At 39.8% G+C, this 21,687-nt stretch overlaps 1 protein-coding gene across 2 annotated transcripts in view; it reads right to left on the reverse strand.

The window, feature by feature from the left end:
• The window catches only part of thsd7ba (thrombospondin, type I, domain containing 7Ba), a 156,590-nt gene that overhangs the window by 134,277 nt on the left and 626 nt on the right, over positions 1-21,687 (reverse strand). The window lies entirely within an intron of this gene.

Raw genomic sequence — 21,687 nt, forward strand, 5'->3', positions numbered from 1 at the left:
TGTTCTATTTAAAAATAAAGATTGATGATTGTGTTATTACGTGTTATTGAGAAGAGAATACCTGGAAAAAGATGTGGGCTTTTTACGCCATCAATAATAGTGCAGTTTAAGATTGGACAGAGAGAAGGGGAATGACATGCAGCAAATAGCAGCAGGTCTGTTTCGAACCCCGGGCCGCTGCTGCAAGCACTTGAATGTTGGTCGCCTGCCCTACGAGCTGCGCCACCAGGGATGTGTAATGTACACGTTGGATGTACATTATTCTTTCAACAAATTTAGATTTGGTATCTTTACTTGCTCACAAGGAAGATGATTCTGGCGTGCATAACAATTGTTTCGCTAGTTGGCTGGCTCCATAATGATCCAATACAAACGCAATACCAACAACTCAACAGCAACAATGCATACTACGACAACAACAACCCACACATTCGCGGTTATATAAAGTGTTGATTATGAGGGGGCTCAATTGCGGTACGCTCCCCCTTATATTTCGAATCGCACGACAAACCCGCAAACCTGTTCCTGAATCAGTCGCGAGGCTACGAACGTCATCACATACGTCATCAACACAAGCCTCGATACGCGCTTCACAAAAATCTTCTGCGATTACTCGACACACGCTTCGAACCCTCGACACGAAAGGACACATTACTAGTGTATCATAGTAGATGACAATCAACGGCGCAATATAAAGTACAGACAAAAAAACTAGTGTGTCCACATTTGTTTTGCCTTCTCTCACATTGTATGACAAATTACGCAATGGTTTTTGTGACGTCAACCAATAAGAGCACACAGCCTTCTTCTAGCGCAAAACTGTAAACGTGGCAAACAAAAAAAGCAATGGTTTTGTTGGTAGCTAGGTGGAACTGTGAAACAGAGGAAAGTTCACAATTGATTTTTCTTTCTTTTTTTCAAGGCTTTTCTGAAAGCTAGACTGCCAGTGTCAATCAGACCACTTCTGACAACATTGTTTGTTTACATTGTTGTTTCCAGAAATCGGTGCCTCACACTTCCGTCCCGATGATATCGCACCATGAAAGATGGCAAGCTATGATTGGTCCGGAACCAATGTGTTGTCTGTCATGTCTCTATACTCGCCTAATCTGAAACAGTTACCATTTAAACAGACAAAAGTATCTAGTGTACTCTGAACCTGGCATTAAACATACCAGAATATGTGTATTTTAGGTAAATCTCTAAACACATTTACTCTGGATAACAAAATGCAGATTCTTCTCATCTCGAGTGACAAAAATTAGTTGACAACCCATAAGAAATTGCAACCCAAGTTTCATTAAATCAGAGGCCGTTGGGAGAATTCAAAGAGCCAGATTAGAGGTTTCATATATAATGTACAATAGAGTGAGAAATAAGAGTTGAGAACTGATAATGAAGACAATGATTTATTTTAAATAATCATCATAAAAGACATGCATCTAACAAACAGGGCTCTTTAAACTATCAACTTGTAGCACAAAAAGTCACCTTGAAACTTTGTGCTTATGATGCAAAGTAACAACCAAATCCTGACAATGCAATTAACATGAAAAATGTGAAACAATATGTTTGTGTAGACAGCGTTTCCCCAGGCCCCATAACAATGACCACACCTTATCTATAACTTCACCAGAAGTCTTGGAGAGTGTAATTACACCGGGGCCCGCCAGCCTGAGACACTGCTGTTGGCCTGATTGGATCTCTCCTTGACTTGACCTCCTCGACCTGGGGTGACTGAAACAACTCTCTACATCTCGACAAGGAACAATGCATTAGTTAATCAACTGATAAAAGCTCCAGATAAAAGTGTCCTGATCCCATTAGAGCTAGAAATAACTCTCCACCCTCATTTGGCAGTTTTACTATTGCCAAGGATGTAGTGTAGCATCATAGAGGGCCAGTATCCTTCACTCTGGGTTGGGTTCTAAATGAGCAACTTGTTTTAATGTTGAGTCAGCAGAACGCATATAGATGCAGAAATTAAACTTTGGTAATCTGTTGAGTGTTGTCCTATAGGTCACCTAAGAAAACCAAAGTTCTATGTCTGCACCTATAAAGATACAATGGACTGACTATTATTTTCTAGATGTAGACAGTGAATCCTGATCTAATCTAATTGTCCTCATTTGTACTTCTTTGTCTATAGATAAACACATTTTTCCAGAGCTACCACACCAACACCCGACAAGGTGCTGCTGCTTGCAAAAATAAATGCAAAGATATCACCAAACACACACACACACACACACACACACACACACACACACACACACACACACACACACACACACACACACACACACACACACACACACACACACACACACACTTATCCCTATTGCAAACACCCAGAACTTCATCAGAGCTGCCGTTTGATGATAAGCTAACACAATAAACCAGGTAATTGCAATTGAGTTAAGTGTGCCGATGCTTTTCTTTTATTGTCATCACATGTACCTAACATGTTACCTAATCTTATAAAAGTAATTTAAACTAGCTTTGACCCCTGAAAGTTCAAACCGTTTTGGCGCTTTTTGTACCAATGAGTTTGGTTAGACGGTAACATTTGTATCATTACTTGTGGAGTTAACAGCCATGCGAATGAGTTGAGACAGTGAGAATGAGAGCGCTAAGGTGCATAAAATAGCATCAAGGAATTCACAACTGAAGAAACGCACATGACATTGTCACTGTGAATATTTTGGCCATCAACGGTGTGTGATCAGTGTGTAACTACTAAGAAGGTATGAAACTAAGAAAGAATTGATTTCAGGAACATTACATTACATTACCCTGTCACTGTTAGTAAATGGGGCCTTGTTAGAAAGATACAGGTGAATGCTCTCTGGGGGACTTTACCAGCATGTGACTCATCTGTCTCACAACAGTCTAGAGTGCGGGGATGGGACTCTCTTTGTCTCTTTGAATCTCATAATCTACTCAGACCTTCGGTAGCAGAGCATTGCGACAGCTCCTTCACAACTGTCACATTTGAATAAACGAATCTGAAACAGGAAATGGAGTCTTGGATCAACACTCACTAACCAAAAACTGCTGTACTGAATAATGCATTGTTCAAAACAACAGTGTGCCTCAAAGACATGTGGGACAGAGTAGAGGAGGGCACTGCCTGCTGTGAATTAGATGGTAATTGAAAACTTGACAAGTAACAACATTGCTGTCAATCTCCAAGAAACAGAATACAGAAATTGTAGAAAGTTTAGAAAAACGTTTAGAACATTGGGTGATGCATTTAAAAATACAACTAACAATACCTTTATTTAGACAGCCTAGCACTTTTTCTAAACCAATCAGAGCTTCACAGATTAAATACAACTAGATAAATACTCACAAAGAACTTACAAAGAAATATGAATAAAATAAAAATGGCAGCAAATGAATTACCAATTGTATAACATGAGTCTTTAATAGGGTTTAACATAGGACATTGAATTGATTTTCTACAACAAGACAGTATTTGAGGGCATTGGAGCCCTGACTACAAAATGCCCGAATTCCCTGTTTCCAGCATGGGCCTGGTGGAAGTGAACAACAAGAGATCACGAGACCCCGGGAAAAACAGAAATCTATGGACCGAAGGTGCCAGGCATGCTATGCCTGGAACACTTTCAAATTGATTCTACAAGCAAACCAGTAAAGACGAGATAAAAAATAAAAAATGTTCTAAAAGTTTCTTGATCTTGTGAGTCGCAGCTGTGTTCTCTATAAGCTGCAGGCTTTGATCTCTGGAGCAGTCCAAAGAATATAGAGCTGAAGTAACCTAATCGGGTGGAGACAGAGGCTGATTAAGGGTTTGAGCATCTTGGAATTAAATGAATGATCTTATCTTTGCGCACACCTGTGACACTATATTATGTTGTTACAATGTTCAGTGAAAATTACATCAGGTTAAAAAATTACCCCAAGGTTTCTAGCCTCCTGTTCCCTGTACAAAACCAATGGACTACAGCATGACTTGCATGTATTCCTATGTATCCCTATAACCTTGAAATTACTTAGCATCTAAGACTATGCTTTTTTGACATGTCTGATGGGGTTATAGACAAGAGTACAGTGAAAAGGAATATGACATCAGTAAATGTGATTTAGATCCAAACGAGCTGGTGAGTCACTTACAAAGTTGTTGACTTCTGTTTTGATATTGCTCAATATTTGTTGAAGATACAATACTACTCATATTTCCAACTGTTCCAACATATTTAATTATTTGAGTGAGGACTTTAAGTCATGGAAAGAACAATCCTCTCTGAATTAATACAAAGCTTAATTATTTCCATCTTTCATGTTTCAATTTCCTGGTCACATTTATATTTTTTAAGTTTAATCATTTATAAAAGACTAAAAAGGAGATTGTACTTGATGGTTTGTTGATGTTAGTATTTAATTTGATGAGCAAGTTTGCAGCACCCTGAAATTAGTAAAGAGCTCTTGACAGAAATACAGCCTTTGTGCTGGGAGGTAATCTGCCTCCAAAAGACAAAGCAATGTGCTCATTCACAATAAAAAATAAAGACCACAAAACAAGATCAACTTCAGATAACCAAAACATTGGGCAATCTGGGTGTGATATTATGGAAATGATGGAGCTGTATAAACATGCAATTAAACTGAGAGCAGCTGACATTCATGAGCCTCTCTAAAAATAACTGTGCTATGTGATTGAGGCTGTTTACATCTTTGTTAAATGATGTCCTTTTTGAAATATGTAGACCAAATTATACTACATCATATGCTTTTTAGGCATCAGAGAGTCAAGTCTCTTGACCAGAGAGCAAAAAAAACATTTGACCCTGTCGCTAAGATTAAACTATCCACGCGTGTTCCCCTTTGCTGACACAGTTGTCCATGTTTTGCATATGCTCTTTTATCACTGAGACTGGTTTCCACTGACATGTTAAATAATTCTGCGGTTTGTGTGACCTGTGACTGCAATTCAGGAACAGATCATTTGAGGAATGTTGAGCTCTGCTTGGCCTTGTGTTGCCTATGTGAATTAGTTTTAACATCAGCACTGTTATCCGTGTATTGATCTGAACAAAGGCACACCGCTCCATTTATCACTAACTAACCAAGTCTACATTACAGAGAAAGAAGATTCAAAGTAATTTTAACAACTTCAGCCATACGTTCTCACACTTTCCTAAACACCATATTGAGCCGAGGTATTTTCTACCCATTATATAAACACAGTATGTGTAACACATAATGGAGAGGAACAGTCAAGAAAGATCATCTTTTGATGTGTAGATTTAACATTTTAGTTAAGATGAATAGAATATTAAATATTTCTCTCAGCTACCAAGTTGGTTCATCTTCAGAAATGTGCTGATAATACGGATTGAGTTCCCTTGAATAAATGCACGCTATAATGTGTTAGCCTGCAGGATGACACCTAAATGAGAAGATTGAGTCACAAGTGATCTTATATTCTCACTGTGTCATAATTACATGTGGCCCCCAGGACTATATTACACATTGATAACAATTATACAAATATGTATCCTCACACACTAGCTCTAATTGTTCCTCTATCAACTCCTTAGTGGGAAAATGCTGCATGACATATGGACTTGTGGCGTGAGTGCTCTATCTCTTTTGTTGGGTGAGGCACCTATCTGATTGTGCTTCCTGGATAAGAGAGGAAGGAGGAAAGGGAGGCTGAAAGTGGGACTTTATTGAACATCCTGTCTCTGTGGAGAACCCGGGTTGGCTCACATTGTGAAAGCAGAGACCTCACCGTGGCCAAATCCAATCAAATGTTTTGAGGGCTGACAGGTCCAATCAGTCAGCGGCTGGTTGCTGCTCACCTCTCGGTTTCAGTTTAGGAGGAAAGCTTCTGGTTTAAGACGTTCACAGACACACAAGCAAAACAATGTGAACGCTTTCTAGACAAAGAACAGGATAAAACTCAATGTTTCTCTTGCTTTCCACTATCTTCATGGCATCCTTTTTTTTTTACTGCATCATAAAAATGACGCCGCTCCATCATTCCACCACGACCATTTGCTTGTAACACAGCAAGTGTAGCTTGGAAGCTGTTTCACAACCGTTATAGTAGGCAGAATATGAAAGCATCTTGTTACCAATATTTCATATTTATACTGTGAATGAAATATGTCCTTCCAGCTATTGCACAGAAATGCACAGGGACAAAAGACCCTACAGACTTGCCATCAATGTCTTTGATTAAAAACACTTGAGGTCGACATTACACACACACAATAGAACTGAACCTGTCTTTGAAAACTATGTTAAAATACAGAACAGCTCAGCGGGTAGCTATTTTATGTTTGCAGAGCTACTATAGATCCAGCTTGAGGTCTGCTGCAAAGGTGCATTCAAACAAAGTTATTAAAAATCATTTCCGTTCCAGCTTGGCTCAGCTGCTCGGTGTGAGTGGTGCCTTTCCTCCTCAGGTACCAACAATACGACATGCACTGGGAGCTGCCGTCCTCCTTCAAAAGACTGTGGGGCAGTTCATTGGGAACGAAAATGCTTTTCATTTCATAACAGTATTTATGCTTAGTATAATACAAAGAAGCTTGGATATATTCGAATACTTTCAATTTCTTGTAAACTGATGAACTTCTTGAAGTCCGAATTGTTTGGGCAGTCACAGTCCTGCACTTTTTCTGCCTAAACTCCTGGCTAGATTGCCAAAACTCTAACCCATAAGGTTCACTATAATTAATAATATATAAACGTACAAAAGCCAAATATAAAAATGCAATTCATTATTTTTAGAAAAGCAAATAAACGTGGATGTGGTTGTGATGAAACATCATTATAAAAGGACCAGTAACAGACAGCATGAAAAACAATCCTATTTACCAAGTAGGTGGCAAAGAAGGAGAATATAAAACCCTAATAATTTTCTTAACAGTGAAGTTGAAGTGTAACCATAACATTACAATTCCATTATTTAATCACTTCATGACACCATGCTTGTTAGCTGCCAATGTGTGGATAGTGATCGACAGTCACAGTCATTAATGATAATGTTTCTAATGTTTCTGCTAAATAATGCTGTATTATATACACTACATGCAACTCAGCAGAAGAAGCACATTCAGACGTTATGTAGGAATAAGAGATAATATTAATAATAATTAATAATAAATCAATCTGATGGCGTAGTTTGTTCATCAGATTAAATGCTGATGCTCCATCTGCCATTTACAGTCAACCTGAGCCACGATCAATAGACACGCTCATCTAGATTCACATACCATCTGTGGCTTTCCCCAGCTCGCCTATGACAGTGATAAAATCATCCCATCCTTGAAAGACAGTAGCACAAAGACCTCTAATGAATGTTCTGCTATGCTTCATTTACCTCTGACTGCAACTTTAAGACAAGAACGTGAAACAGCTGTAAAAAATAATTCACTGTGTGCCATGAAATCCAAGGAGTTTCAAACTAACATCTTATGTAACTTGTTTGATCAACAGTGAACCCTGGCTTTTGTACTTCCACAGAATGTGATGTGTGGGAAATGTAATATAAAACTGTGAGACACTTTGGTTCAACTGATTGGATGAGAGACATTCCGTTTAACACTGGAATGGTACAGCAAGTGAACTTGTAACCTAGCAACACATTTTTACAACATCTGTATGGGCTGTTTTTAGTGCAGGATAATAAAGAAAACGATCCCATTTAATCAAATGCATTGTTGTTTGAAATAACACAATTAGTTGTGTCTTCTTCAATTAGAAACTGTATTTTAACAACAATACAATTTTGTATTTTAACAGTACGACAACATCTGGGTGAACAAGAGTTTGGGTGCACATGAACTACAAAGTTGCATATGTGTCAGATCTAGAAAAAGGTATGCAATTTGTGTTGTTGAAAGAATCACAGAGGTCCTTTACTTACATAATAATCAATAACTCAATATAAAAATTATTTATTACAAGTAGAATTTCTCTAATGTATATTAATGTAACTTTTACTTATATTAATATTATCAGAAAAATAAGTAAAGCGCTCAAGTATTAGAGTAGAAGTAGAAGTATAAAGTAGCATTTAAAAAATATAAAACATCTCTACTATCAATACCAATCAACTCTCGCTTTTGCTACGGTATGTCCACAAAACCTGACTGAAATTATGACATAATCTGTGAGGTAAAATAACAGTAAAATGTATATATATTACTTAATATAAATATATTACTTATTATATGTCTATATATATATATATATATACACCCATATATACTGTGTCGTTCATTACTATGAAAGTTGCTCAGTGGTGCATTAAGGCAAAATGGCTGGTATACCTAGTGATAATAGCTACATCATCCGGTGAACTTCCACATCTATGGGTTCATAGAGCAAGCGCACTAGGGTTCCCCTTCCAGCCGCTCCATCTCGGCCGGTCTCGGCTCAGTCACATGAACGGAGAAGGGAAAATAACTTTGGATTCGGCTATTATTAGTGCACAACTTTAAGGACCTAATTATTTAAATAAGTGACATTCAAGTGTTTATACTGGGAAGTTGAATGAAATAAATAAAAAACATCCACTGATTTACAGACGTCTCCTTTCAATGTAAGTATATAGGGGAAAGTATCTTTGGGCCCAATAGCGTCATGTGCCAGACATGGAAGTTGTAATTCCACTGTTTGGCCAACACAAAGATTGGCTTTAAAGCACAGCACTCTTCCTGAGCGCTTGGTCTAATGTCCTTGCATATATTGTCATTAATTTCTTTCAGGCAGTAAGCTTAGTGGATATACTACCTGCTGAAGCATTGTGTTTGAACACACTTGTAATAAGAAGATCAAGACTGTACTCCCATGAAAACACAACAGCATAGCTAAGCATAAAAAGGGGCAGTGACCTCATTTAGGATCTCAGATTGTTGAAGCTCAGGTGAAGTTCCTATAGAGAACACAACATCAGACTTTAACAAGGGAAAGTGCTGTTTGTTTCATTTTAACCCAAACCATGATGCTTCATTAAGTGTTTCTTGTGTCTACAGTAAATCTAACTAAACCCAATCCATTGCATCGTCATCATAAAACAGATTAATCATTCAACAGTGGTTGGAAGACACAGACAAATGATCCTGGTTGTGGCAATAGCGGCAAAACACTTCAATGTGTCGTTCTAGAGGGCACGGATAAACAACATATTTTATCATTTAATTTTACGGAGGAATTTTTTGGCAAGACCACTTTTCTAACTTATATCACAACAGTAGACAGGACCTGGCAAGCAAGCAGTTCTACCATCAAAATATAAATGAACAGTGCATAGAATAGAAAGTGGAGTAAAGTAACAGTTAAAGCATCAATTAATCCATCTCCAGAGCCTAGGGCAGTGGTCTTCACTATTTTTTACATGAGAGCCACATTGATAGGACAAAGTCAATAGGAGAGCCACTTTTACCGCAAAGTATGAAAAGCAATATCCAGTCATAAAAAGCATGTCTGCTTATTAATCTGTCATCCCACCCAGAACATACAATATGCAATGCAGCCAACCAATGTATTCAATAAAAGCAGGATTATCTTAATACTGGGATGATGTTGTCAAACTCTGCAAACAATATTTCTGGTGAAGCCAAAAAGCAGTGTTTCACAATTTTTGAGTCTGAGAAGGTTTTTATGCCCGAGCCAAAATCCATGCGATCTCAAAAGATGCCTCAGTTAATCGTTCAGATGTATTAGTTGATCTGTGTACGAGCCTTTGTTGTCCAGAAACAGAAGAAAGCTGCTCTATTTTTTTTACTAATTTCTCTTCCAGGTGCGTAAAGTTCGTTGAATTTTGGATGCGTCGTTTAGAAATGTGGCTCTAAATGACTTCTCTTGAAACCAGAGCGGGTTTGTTTGCATATTAAGCACAAAGGGTTCGACTCGGGGAGGACAAATAAAAATTCCTCTGTCCACTTGTCTTGAAATTTCCTATGCTCGTCTTGTACGGCTCGTATCTTTCTTTTTTAATGGGGGCAGCTGTTGTCTGTCCACAAACCACATCTCCAACATCTTCCTCTCGATTCCGCTGTGGTTTGATGCTCCAAAGACAAATCTTAATTTCCCTCGTTTGTCATGCTTTGTTTCTGTCCAACTGGTGTGTAACTTTTTAATAAGAAATCGATCCATTTATTCATATATTCATCCACATGTGCTAACTAGCATGAAATGGTGAAACGAGTCGACCGGAGCCAAGCTAACGCGAGTATGAAGTGCCAGGTTGGTCGTAGTATCCTTCAATTTAAATGTTCAAATTTAGAGATATAAATGATTTTTTAGCAAATGTCCATATTCATAAGCATGCTTATGTTAACATATTTTTTATGAGCTTACGTTTATTTATTTATATACTAGCCCACAGTGGCGGGCCGTGCATTTCACACCTAGGCCTTCATTTATGTCCTACACAGTCCTACCTGAATTATTCCACCTCTCGGAGGCTGTGAGCCAGGGGTACCGCTCGTAGTTAATGATTTGAAAGTGGCGGACAAACCCTTTTCCCGGCTGTGATAGTCTCGCTAACGTCGGGGTTGGCCGTTCTCTTCTCACGATGTCTAGCTTTTCTTGAAAATGGCGTAATTATATCTGCGACCAAATCGATCTCTTCTCCTCCTTCAGCCATTGTGGGTGGAAAAAAAACAGCTTGTAGAAATCTACACAAATTAGCTTGTTCAAAGTTTGCTAGCTCTGCATAGCTCTACCTCTCAATAGTGCGTATCCAATCAAAAGACGTGCACGTGCTGACGTTATCGTACGCCTGCTAGCTGGCACTGGTGTCGCCAACTCGAAATCTGATTGGTTGAAAGCTCTAACATAAAGGCCAGCCCTCCAAATCTCGATCTGAGGCTGGAAGCAGCGCAACCAAGAGGAAAGCTATGAAATGAAGAGAATAGACTATGGGGAATAATTTATTACATATTTGTGGAAAAGATATATCAAAATTACATTTATATTCTGATGATGTTTAGGGCAGCAGAGAAGGCTTTGCTGGCCTTGATGGCCCACCACTGCTAGCCCACCATGTATCTACCCGTCCAAGAGCACATTCGCCATTGTAGTGCTGGATAGACCGCCAAAACTGGCAACTCCGCAGTGAGTCAGTGTTCCGCTGAGCAGGTTTAAATATCTTGTTTCTAGTCTATATTTGCATCTTTTATCAATTATTATTATCAATTATTTGTATTATTTGTAGGCTAATAGAGCAGACACTGTGTTTTAATGGGTTATATGTAATAGCCCTGCTTGTTTTTAGTGTTTTTATGAAATATCTGTATTGACTCCATAATCATATCTATCACCCCTTTATTTAGCCCACTGCCATGCGAACCACCAATTAAAGCTTGGCGAGCCGCAGGAGGCTCGCGAGCCGCGCAATGAATAGCACTGGCATAGGGGGTGAAGTGGATCACCGGTGACCACCAGCATGCCCTGGCACTCATAACTGTGCCACATTTGTGTAAGGAGTGATTCCAATTCCAAGGCTCTGGCACTTGGCCAGGAGACACTCAGCAACAGCAGAAGAAGCCAGCCAGTGCCAGTCATTATCCCATTGTTTAGAAGCACACAGCCTGTCCTAATTAGATGCAAAAGAGCATAGAAACTGTATGTAGTGGCACTGCAAATGAGGATGGAGAAACACCTCACACAGCCTGCTGCTGCAGGTTGGACTGCTATGAAATAATGAACTACCATGGGATCTTCTCCTGTGGAGAGAAAATCACATCAACCGGTGGCCCTTTGAAACAGGCAACTGCTGAAGAGAGCAAAGGGCCATCACAAAAAAGACCTGCAATACTGACCCTTGCACCCCAGGTGTCAGTGCACATGGGTGAACTGTGATCGATAAAAGCTGATTCTCACAGCAGCTCATTCACGAATCTTAAAAAAGGCCCAAACAGCATTAAAAAGCTATAAATAAAACTAAACCATCAGGAGATTCTAACAGACAGTAAAGATGTTTATGTGAAGTTGGCTGGATTCCTCATAAGACTTGGCTTCAGAGGTGGCATACTTTCATTTTGTTTGCTGCAACTTCACACAGCATGCCCTTGCCCCTTGGCTGCATGTCACATCAGACACCATGACTACTGACCTAGCATCCATTTCTAAGAGTGCCAGAAGGTTTTTGTTTGCATACAAAGCAGAATAAAGAATTCAAACTAGATAAGCATAGCTTAAAATTGTGACTAGGTTGTGTCTGTCAGTTCTGCTTGCCATTTAGGCAGGTAGCCAAGAGTCTACTCAAACAGTATTTTCTTTGCTGCTAAACTTTAACTCTTAAAATAAATACTGCATCCACTTGTCACAGTGTATACAGCTGATTCAAGAGTTTCATGGCCTGATTAAATGTACTCACATGTTTTCATCTTTATATAACAAAACAGTAAGCATTTTAAAGCAGAAAGTGTTGTGATGAGATTGGACAGGGTGGCTGAATTTACACGAAAAACGTAAAATACCTAAAAATGACATACCCAAAGTAAATTAAAAGCTGCTCTTCAACCATTTGCACCATTTGCAAAAGATAACACTTGTATTGTTCTTGGAAAACAGTCAGAATCACTCTAAGTGCTTCTGGCACTGAAGAAATAATGGTCTGAATATACTGAATTTGAATTTCTTATTTGAAAAAGATGCCTGAAGATGTCTATAGCTGGTAGTCCCGAGCTGGAAAACACAATAGGAACATAACATCAAGTATTATCAAGTTCAGGTTCAAATTTCAAAGCAAAAACAACATATTATTAGTTTTTCTAAGAGTACCACCAAACTGCAATTTGGAGATATTATAATATTTATTGATAAAATATTATTTTTATTGCTCACAAATAACTATTATTTACCCATATTTCAGTAGTAATGACACAGAGCAATTTCTGTAATATTGTTGTGCTTTTTTTGTAATTTTTTCTGAACTTGAATATATAAATACAATTTAGAAAATACAAAAACATTTGTAAAAAAAACATTGAAGTAACACATCACATGTTCAGAATTTCATTGGCTACACGATACGCCAGTCATCGCGAGACTTGGTTGCTATTGGCTCGGTCTGTAAACAAAAGAAGAGGGGCTGGCACTTCAAGTTGACACTCATTGGCTATTGAAGGCTGTAGATAAGGCATGGAAGCTCCGATTGGCTCAAATGAGGTGTCAATCGAACGCTTAGAGGCCGGTCTCGATTTTGGAATCATGGTATCAGTGCTGCATGGACAGAAAATAAAGATTTTACTGAGTATAAACAGAAAAATCAGACACATCGATCAGCTGATTTCAAAGATTGCAACAGCTGTTCATGGGCATTTATCGAAGTGACGATGTTGACGATCGATATATTGTATGTATTGGACCTTTGGCAATGACACAGGAGGGTTTTTGTTGGATTATTACTGATTACAGGATTATGGTGAGGCTTCATATGTGAGTTGGCTCAAAGTTATGATTTTGAGTTTGCTTGCTAGTTTGAGGAGCTGGTTGTACCTGCTGTTGTGATTGTGATCTCAAATCTAAATAGACGAGATTCTAAGCTTTCTAATGATGTATGGCATGGGTACCATATCCAGCATGGTGGACTGTACACAACACACGGCCTCTTACCGGGCCGTCCACCCGGTAAGAGGTTAACAGATCCTATAAAATACTTATCAATGGTCTATGAAACCCTCTCCTACATTATTCACCTGAGTGTGAGTTTCTTTGTGACAACTTTCTGACAACTAATGCTTGTCTGTCGTTACCACATGCAGAAGGACGAGAGACAGAGAGAAGCTACAGAGCGAGAGAGTACAGGAGAATACAGGGGAGGGAGAGTGAGACATAGAGGGAATGCTAAGATCATTATATTACTAACTTCTAAAGGAACCATCACATTTATTTGCACACAAATACACACACATACACACACACTCACACACACGCACACACATAAATATTTTAAAACTGTTAATACTGAAGGTGCACTCTCATTACCAATATGCTTGCATTATATAAAATGTTCTTTCCAAAGTCAGAATATGTAAAGGTTGTCAAATGACATGTGTACTTCTGTGTGTGGGTGTGTGTGTCTGTTTACACATATTGACACACAGTGCCAGAAATATGGATGGCAATTTAGTGTAACTGAATAACATAATATGGACTGCACAAAGTTTGGGAAAATCAGCATGCACATCTCGTCAGGCATTAAAGATTTGCATACAGCTACAGTATAAATCTTTTTATTTTATTTTTATTTTTTATTCTGCTTATTCTGACTGCTGTGATTTAGTTAGGGATTTCATTTAACACAATCGATTATTTGGTGTGGTAAGTTGCAACTCTCCCTCTCTGGGAACCATCACCTTATCGTGGTGGAGAGGTTTGTGTGGCCCTATGAACCTGAGAGCTGTGTTGTCTGGAGCCTAGTGCTCCTGGTAGGGTCTCCCAAGGCAAATTGGTCTCAGGTGAGTGGCCAGACTAAGAATGGTTCAAAAACGACTTCATGAAAGAAAGGGAAAGGAAAGGAGAGACCCTGCCCGGAGGAAGCCCGGGGCCCCTGTCTGGAGCCAGGCCCAGAGGGAGGGCCCGACAGCGAGCGCCTGGTGGCCGGGTTTGCCACGAAGCCCGGTCGGGCACAGCCCGAAGAAGCTACGTGGTGCCTCCCATCCATCCATCCTGTGGGCCCACCACTCATGGGAAAAACCGCTGGGGTCGGGTGCGCTGTCACATGGGTGGCAGTGATGGTCAGGGACCTCGACGGACCAGACCCGGGCAGCAGAGGCTGGCTCTGGGGACGTGGAACGTCACCTCTCTGTGGGGGAAGGAGCCGGAACTAGTGCGGGAGGTGGATCGCTACCAGTTGGATCTGGTGGGGCTTACCTCCACGCACAGTCTTGGCTCTGGAACCGTACTCCTGGATAGGGGTTGGACTCTATTCTTCTCCGGAGTTGCCCAAGGTGTGAGGCGTCGGGCCGGGGTGGGATGTTGAGACGTTGGATAAGATGGTCAGTGACATAACTTCCAATCAGAATCATTGTTGGCCTTGGTTACAACAGATGTGCAATATTGGAGCCTTGAAGATTCACATATTACATATTCCCATCTTATTCGTAATTTCCACTTGGACGCAGCTACTTATCATGGCAAATCAGACAAGACATTAAAAAGAGACAGTGAATCAAAAGTACTTTCCTCTTAAGTAGCTCCAATGGGATCACTCTGATCTCTCAGCCCTCCAGTCTAAGTCTGTTTTAATAAGTGGGTATACATCTTCCACTTCGTCATTACTTGTGACATCTTCTCATGTAAAATGTTTTCCCTTTCTGAATCCATAGGACACAAAAGTGTGTTTGAAACCTGTGCTAACCCCTGAATATCAAAGCTGCATCACATCAAATCCCACTGACTGCAGCTGCACATTTCCATTAGAGCGATAGCAGGAACAGCATGTTTTCACCAGAGGTCATGTGTTCTGTTCAGGTGAACAACTCTTTTCCTCTCCTATTAGATGTAATTACTGGTGACACCTCAAAGACAGCAGGAGAATAACAAAAAAGATAATATCAATTGAGACCCAGGGTCTGTAAGGGAGGGAAAAAAGATGTATTTGACCATTAAGGAGGAACCGTAGTGCTGCACAAATTCTATTACGTGAAAGGAAGATTTAGTGAATATAGCCAGTGATCCAAAGTTAATAGGGGTGACAGAGATCCAAGCTTAAGGCCAGTGGGCCGACAGGAGGCTGACTGGATTTTGTGACAGCTTCCTTCAGCTGCCTGACAACTGCATAACACCCAAAGAATAACCTTCGTGGTCAGTTGGAAAGAGCTACAGAGAAATAAGCCAGTTACTTGACAAAGACAAGCTTCTACATTTGTATTCCAAGTGGGGTGGGGGGTGGGGGCTAATGTAATTGAAAACTGTTGGGGTGTTGGGGGTCAGCAAATTCAATAGACTCTGGAAAAAACGTGTTTGTGTTCTGAGTAGCAAGTGAAGTAGCAATAGCCCAGCTGAGCACAACTATTCTTCTGCCTAAATAATAGCTTCCAAATTCTGCCCTCTATCAGATTGATGTGAAGACGGGAGCATGAAATCATTGCTACTAGCTATGTCAAGGGTAACACTTGTTAAAAGAGGTTTCCTCTGAGGAGGATTTATTTAAGGGGATTCTGATATTTTTTAAGCCATGGTGAAATAAGGTGACAATTGTTTGCCATAACCAATCTTTCTCGATTCACTGTCATTACCTTTTTGTTCAGTTGGAGCAGTCAGCAGTGAGTCACAGAACCACATACATCATTTAAAGAGTTTTAACAAGTGAGATACTTACAGCTTTTACTTTTCTTTACCAAGGAATTCAAATGATTGAATGAAACACACAGAACCCATAAAAAAAGAAATACTTCAGTGTATTGAGCATCACTAAAGGTCCACCTTGAGTGATTTGACCTTCATCTGATGTCGATCTGATGCTTTACTGCCCTATGTCGGCAGAGGTAATGAGATCAAGGAATCCCTGGATGCTCCTATCATGGTTAATCCCTTGATGAACACACACACACACACACACACACACACACACACACACACGCACCCACACACACACACACACACACACACACACACACACGCACACACACACACACACACGCACACACACGCACCCACACACACACACACACACACACACACACACGCGCACACACACACACACACACATACACACACACACACACACACACACACACACACACACACACACACACAGTCACACACACACCCACACACACAGACACACACACACACACACAGTCCAAACAAACATGCTACTGTTTTTGCATCATAGCAGTTTGTTCAGCTCCTCACTCATTGAAATATATATATGGTAAAATGTCCACTGGAACTTTAACCCACAAGAGCAAATGGATGTGGCAATTTAAAAAAATTGGTGCTCATAAAAGAAGAGCATAAATTCAACAAATGTCTTTCTATTCTACTCTCGAACATTCAGCTAATCCCAACACACGTTACTCAGGATGAATATGGTGCATATTAAAATCTGTGATGATTATTCATATTCTATACATACAGTTTGTTTACACTAGAAGATCCACATGTGATGTGAGGATATTCTGTCTGTGGAGCTGAAACCTTCCCATCCCCTCTTCCAATGGCTCTGTTCCAGCTACAAGTTTCATTTTCACTATGGACCTTTCAGAAAATGATGTTTTAAGCTTTGAACTGAAATCAAAAGCTAATAACACTCTCTAACACAAGTAACCCAATACACATGCTCAGTAGGATTGAGTTGGAAGCAGTGGATTTTGCTAATCTTGTCACTAAAGCGAACGATTGTAATCAGCAAGAAATCAACAAGGGTTAATAAACTTGTTTAGGACTCCTCTTAAGTCTACAGGGTATGAGTAATTGATACTGGGAACACTTTTGAGATAGGGTATTGCTCTAAAAGGCTGTGCTCAGACTTGGTACTGAAATGTATCCTAGATGATCAAAAGAGTATGGCTGGGGGGGGGGGGGAGGGGCGATGTGTGAGTTCTCCCATGAATGAACCACACAGCCTCAAAATAAATAAATTGGAGCCAGCAGTTTAATGATATGACTGCATGCATCAGCAAGCGATTCAAGTGCACCACACCTCCAAAGTGCTCCAGTTGGTTTAAGACTGAATGGAGACGAATAGGATGTCACAGCAGGTCCACACAGACTCTCCTCTCCACAAAGTGTTAAGGAAACCATCAAATATTATACGGTCTTAATATAGAGCTTTTCACCTGAAAAAACTTGTCAAACATCAATTCATTAAAACCCAAGTAAGTTATTTAAAGTACAGTTGTACAAAGCGATTTACAATAAGTGCAAAAAAGCATGAGGATGCAAACACGGAACAACAAGAATATTGCAAGTGCATAAACTTCAAATACACCAAACCTATTTAAGTGCTACATACATAAATGACTTCTTTCTTTTTTTTAGGACCTGATCCGTTCACAGCACGGTAGGCCAGCACCACAGTCTTGAAGCAGATTTGGGCCGCCACTGGTAGCCAGTGAAGGGAGCGGAGGAGCGGTGTAATGTGGGAGAACTTGGGTAGGTTAGAGACCAGTCAGGCTGCTGCATTCTGGATGAGCTGTAGAGGTTGGATGGCACAAGTAAGCAGTCCAGCAAGGAGGGAGTTGCAGTAGTCAAGGTGTGAGATAACAAGAGCCTGGACAAGAACCTGTGAAGCCTTCTGGGTCAGTAGGGGCCGTATCCTCCTGATGTTGTAAAGAGTGTATCTGCAGCAGCGGGCTGTTGCAGCGATGCTGGCAGAAATATGTCATTGTAGTTACCTACAGAGCTATACTATAATTCAGAGAGCCCTTTGTGCTGAATATATATGCAGTAAACTATCTGACCCCTGTTCATCTTTTTGTAACAAGCTTAGCTCTCACATAAGAACAGTTGTGCAAGGTTTCATTTGCAACACAGAACACCTGCTTGTGGTTCATGACCTATTGTGCTGTACTGTATACAGAAAACATATTGTCCATAACTTAGTGGATCTGGAATCCGTTTGCCTTTCAAAATAGCTATGAATCAAGATTACATACAACTACACAATGCACAATTGCACCTAGGCAATTTGTCATCACTGAAAGGGCTTTTGATTGTGGTAATATTACTGTATATGTGTTGCTCTGACTGCTATTTATTTCTAAATTCACAATGTAAAATTAATGGTAAAAAGGGACTTAACAGCTGACTCGAGTTGAATGAGGAACTTGTGTAAATGTTTTCGTTCTATTTTAAACTAAATTTGAAGTTTTTTTTAGACAGAATTTATTTGAGGTATTTGTGTTTATGCAGCAGTGTCTAATTTGTAACTAAGGTTATTGTCGGAACAATAATCTACAATATGTGATTTAGAAGAGCCATACATACATAAGTCAAAAATGTGCCTTTCATCTCATCATAAATTTTTCTCATATGGCAATTATCAGCCAACTGAAAGTCAAACTAAATAATGTTGTTTTATTTATTATGCTAGCCACATTCATGGTTTCCAGACAACGTATCATAATGACTCGGGGAATCCCTGAACTTTTCCGCACAATCATCAGGTCAAAATTCAAACACTTAGTTTATGACCAATAACCATCAGCCTCAGTTGTTCTTTGGGTTTAGTGCTAATTAGCAAATGTTAGTGTGCTAATCTGTCAAACTAAGATGGTGAACATCACATTAAACATCAGCATTTAGCTTAAAGTCAAGACTACTAGTATATATTGTATATAGATCAGTTGATTGGTTGATTGAATATGATGTTAATATTAATTTGGTTAAATTAGGATTTTATCGTAGGCTATATTCTATTGTATTTAATACACTGCTTCGTCAAAATTAATGAAAATAAAGAGTGACCATAAGGGACCTCCCCCCCCCCCTCTGCTTCTTGGTTGAACAGATTGGCTGTCGGATGAAATCTATTTGCCAAGATACACTCTGCTCTACTGTACAAACTGTAATGTAATCTCTTGGCCTTGACTCCTGGTTATGTGCCCTGATAGGCTTATAAAAGATTAATTATCACATAAAGTCTCTGACGTTAGTACAAACCCCCCATGATGCTGTAGGAATTAAATGTGCACACACACACACACACACACACACACACACACACACACACACACACACACACACTAGGTCTCATGCTTTGCGTTCAAAATGTTTGTTTTCTGAAATCAAATCATTGATTGCTCATACTTGTAGTATCACCGCCTGTAACTTGACCACCAGCATCAGCGGGTTCAACACACTCCCTGCCTCAAGGAGTCTAATACAATACCCCCCTCATATTTCAATCAATAATCATGCTGGGATGCAATTAGTAGCTTGGAGGGGTTGTGAGAGTCACGTGACAGATCAATCGAGCAGAGGCGGCACACTCATTGGGGTGATTCACAGCCCAACAGTTTGTCTCCCGCTCAGCCTGAATCCATGCCGTCTATCTTCTTTATATGAAGCATTCAAGGCTGGAAATATGCATCTGTCAAACGTCCCCCATTACTCCCGCTGCCTGTCACACCTGGGGCAGCTCACAACCAACCAGAAAAAAAAGACGGAGTGTAGCTGTCAGCGGAGAACCCTCAGTGGACTGAAAAGGCACCAGCTTTCCCCATTTCTCCGACTCTAATTTCCTCAAAACGTGGGTATTTTTCTGGGTCTCTGGCTGAGTGCTGGGTTAATGACAGCAGCAAGGAGCTGAGGCAGCTTCTTTTTGCTCCAGATAACATTAACACATTGTTTTATTAGTTAAAACCAGATTCCCAATACACATTCTGTATATACTACTCTACAAAAAGTATTAGGATCTCTGTGCTGGTGGCCATTTAGCTGAAATTAAAGAATGCGTGATTAATATAGTTAATAAGTTGTGTGTCTTGAGAAAGCCCATACCATGGATTCCTTCTCACTAATGTGTGCAGTGTGGGTTGCAGTGCCCACCAAATGGCATCAATGTCACAATACTGCTTCACTGTAGCTCTGTGGTTGTGGACAGTAGCTAGTAAATGGTCAATATAAACAAGTTTCAGTGCACGTCCTTACAATTAAAGTACAGCTGATACTTCAGCTCCTGCTATTAATGTTTTCCACTGCGGAGTGTCTGGATTTTCTCTCACCCCAACAACCAATGTCTTTGCACATTACAAAGCTATTTCTCTCCACAGTCCAAGAGCGAGCTGCAAACTATGTCATGAATGAAATATAAGCACACCGCTGTATTACTTATGAGACCTAACGCAACTTTGCTCTGAGCTATTTTCAGATTTCATTTAAATTCATCAGTGTGATGAATATTCTTATACCACAGACCCATGCGATAGGGCAGCAGTCCATGAGAAAATATTAACTAAAGATGAACTTCAGAGATTACTTATCAGCCAAGACCACCTTTCAACGAACCAATAATGTCTACATCAATCATTATAGTAAAAGCCTTCCCCACCACAAGACATGATTCAAGTGACACTAATGTGCTTCACTGTTGAATTTCAGATGTACCAATTTATTGCACTATTGTTTATTTAAACTTTAAAGGTTGAACATTGGTCATTGGAAATATGAATGCATCATTAATACATATCTTTAATGACAGAGGCAAGAATAAATGACTACTTCAGTAATTTATGCAAATTCACATATTAATAAAAGAGGAAATCTTTTGACAAATGCTATAAATATCAATGAATAGCAATAACTGTATAACTATAACCTAACCTTTTTTCTGTATCACACAGCAATAGACTGAATCAAATTATCCTCTTTCTCCTGGCACATTAAGAGTTAATGGTCCATGCACACAGATTTACAATTTGTGTCAATTAGTCAGTAGCAGAAAATCCATTCAACATACATCCACACATGTTCAGATACACAGAGGGTCTGTGGAAGAAAGCAACCATCCTTTATCCTTTATTCTCGCACCAAACCGACAGATATAGAGACTCCCCAGTGGGATTTCTTTGCTGTAAATGAAGTCCCATCTGAACACATAATTGTACCAAAGAGACAGTCTCTCACATCAGCTTCTCTGGACTTATCCTTAGCTTAGTTCTGGGAGGACGCCAGCTCCAGATCAATAGAGTCCACTCGTCACCTGCTGATCTGTGAACGAACACCTGAGCTTGTGCTCCCGCA

This window comes from Cottoperca gobio, chromosome 21, assembly GCF_900634415.1.
Source record: "Cottoperca gobio chromosome 21, fCotGob3.1, whole genome shotgun sequence".
Lineage (NCBI taxonomy): Eukaryota > Metazoa > Chordata > Actinopteri > Perciformes > Bovichtidae > Cottoperca > Cottoperca gobio.